The sequence below is a fragment of the Leopardus geoffroyi genome, chromosome C1 (assembly GCF_018350155.1).
Source record: "Leopardus geoffroyi isolate Oge1 chromosome C1, O.geoffroyi_Oge1_pat1.0, whole genome shotgun sequence".
Taxonomy (NCBI): Eukaryota; Metazoa; Chordata; class Mammalia; order Carnivora; family Felidae; genus Leopardus; species Leopardus geoffroyi.
The window spans coordinates 88,893,980-88,896,840 of record NC_059328.1 but is presented as its reverse complement, the minus strand read 5'-3'; the positions used below and the strand labels follow the sequence as shown (position 1 = coordinate 88,896,840).

Genomic DNA, 2,861 nt, shown 5'->3' with positions numbered 1-2,861 from the left:
AAGGTAGATAACATATACTTATCTAATATGGTACTTTTATATCACTGAAGCTAAAGCAAATTATCCTGTTCATTGGGTAAAAATGGACTGCTCAATGTGTGGACACTGCAGTGCAATTAAAAAAAAAATCTGTAATTGTATTTTCAAAACTTCAGAATTTGAGCGTCAGTGTTCTCTCTTTTTTTCATATGAGAAAAGAAAATTCCCTTGAAAATCATATGAAGCTTGGACAAAAATTGCATAGCTTTATTCTTAGGATCACTCTGTAGAGTCTTCATGATTCAAAAGACACAAGGGAATCTTCAATTCATCTTTTAGAGAAGACATTCCACCTCACATGATATCAACCAGGGGAATGTTGCTGGCAATCAAAGTGCTGGAGTGAAGAAGCTGGGTGTTGCCTTATACACTAGGCTTATATTTTCTACCAATGCCATGTCCACTGTACCAGCACCTGGAACTACACAGCCATAATCAGTAGCATTTTTAACAGCTGTCAAGCCATCTCTTATTGCATCTTTGATTGAGTGAATTTTGCTTATTTGGTCCATTGACCACTAAAATGACAGAGTGAGGATGGTTACATTGATCCATAAAGGTGAATTTCTCTTCTCCCAATGCATACTCATAGACAAGTCCTGCATGTCCCAAACAATCAGTATTTAGGTCATCAAAAGAATTCCACTGCAAGCAAGGGTCAGCCTTTCCATATTTCTTCTTTTAGCTCTACAGAGAGCTACTATGCCTTCTTTTGTTAGAGCATCTAAGGAAATGAGGTCAATTCCCTTTTGGTTAACAACAAATCTTTTATCTGAATCACCACAGACTTTCTTTTTCAGTTCTATTATTATTTTTTTTTTTAATGATTTTTTTCAGCGTTTATTTATTTTTGGGACAGAGAGAGACAGAGCATGAACGGGGGAGGGGCAGAGAGAGAGGGAGACACAGAATCGGAAACAGGCTCCAGGCTCTGAGCCATCAGCCCAGAGCCTGATGCGGGGCTCCAACTCACGGACTGCGAGATCGTGACCTGAGCTGAAGTCGGACGCTTAACCGACTGTGCCACCCAGGCGCCCCCTTCAGTTCTATTATTTTTTAACTCTATCTTCAATGAGTTTCTTTCAGTATTTACAAGTTTCTTTCTCTCTTGTGCACTCTTGTAAAATAAAGCCAGAATTTACTTCCATTTTTTCATATTCTAATGACACATTGCATGTAAGGACATATGCATCTTTTTTTTTCACATCAGGATGCCATGCCCCAAGGTTCAAACAAGACCTCTGATTAAACTTGTATCAGTTTCAAAATTATGTTTCATCTCCATGATCTCAACAACAGAGAGATCAATTGGTTCATCTTGTTTTTTAATGGTGAAAATGGAGTCCACTACAGCCTCTGTTAAGACGTTAGCAAGGTCAGCATGCACTTTAGTACGAGGAGATGTTCTAGCCACATCTATAAATGTTTCCCTGTCCATTTCTTTGTTTACTTTGGCTTGTTCTAAAAACTGAAGTGCCTTTCCTTTGCAGCTTCAAATCCTTCTGTTATTCTGGGATAAAGACCTTCAGAAATGCAGAGGGCCTGTTTCAGCAACTTGTCAATGATTAGGTCATTGGAAGTGGTGTCATCACCAGTTATGTCATCCTGGGCTGTTGCTACTTTGCCTTGTAAGGCAGCTGTTGGGTGTTGAATTTGTATTTCATGAAGCATCACATTACCATATTTAGTAAATTTAATGTCTCTGGTACCAGAAATAAGCATCTCCATGGCTCACTTAGGCTCCAAGTTGGTCCTCAGCAAATCCTGACCCTCAGACCACACTGATGTTGACTGTCAGTTCTGCCTGAGCTTGGGCCACCTCAGCCTCAGGATTCAGGATCTTCACATCCACCATAGCTAACCAGCACAGGAAGAGCTGTTTCTTTTTTTTTTTTTTTTTTTTTTTGAAAATAATGCCTAAAACAGAATTTACTCTTAATACGTATTTGATAAAGAATGGATCTGGTCATTTAATTAAATAGGAAGTGTTTGCTCTCAAGTGGTATTGGAAGGCTTAATGTCACTTTTTTGTAATTGCTTTTGACTTGTTTGAAGAAGACTCTATAATAGTATTTTAATATAGCAGTATCTCATTATAACAATGGGAGATATTGACCATATATTAACCACTTGGAGTGATTAATTAAACACTTTAATCTGAACATTTGTGGTCCTGAAAATTTTTAGTCTTTCATGGGGAAAAAAAGGAAACTAACTTTACTAAAATGTTTTAAATTTACTATAATTGAATGGCAAGCATTTATACACACATTATTATATATTCTAATAAAAATTTCGTGATATAGATTTTTAAAATTAATTTTTGAATGCACTTTACTTAAGGACACATAGCTGAAGTCTTCATGAAGCTTCTAAACTACTAAATTCTTTGCTCTTCCCCAAACTCCTTCATGTAAGATAAAAGTAAAGTAAAATTCCAATCTAAAGTAAGTTCATCAGACTTCTGTGGATCAAATAAGCATAAAGTAAAATTTTGGAATATGGTAATAATACTATAGTATTAAATATTTTAAGTATATGAAAAATATGAATATTCACAGAATAAGAAACCTGAAATAGTACTTTAGAAACCAAGTTAGTTAAAATGTTCAAGTCATAGTCTCATTTCTTTTTGCAATATCTAGCCTCACCAGGATATCCTCCACAACAGAGTGAGCTTTGAAGTTCACAAAATTTGATTCAACATTGGCATATCGACCTGACTTCAAAGGGATTTACACTGCTGAAGAATTTCACTGAGTTCAAGAAAGAACGGAGAATCTCAACTTCCTGTGAAATCTAACTTCAGAGTACCTGGTACC

General features: G+C 36.2%; 1 pseudogene; it reads right to left on the bottom strand.

Moving 5' to 3' along the window:
• Positions 1–368: 368 nt before the first annotated feature.
• LOC123596831 lies at positions 369–2,131 on the bottom strand (annotated as a pseudogene).
• Between the last annotated feature and the right edge of the window lie 730 nt (positions 2,132–2,861).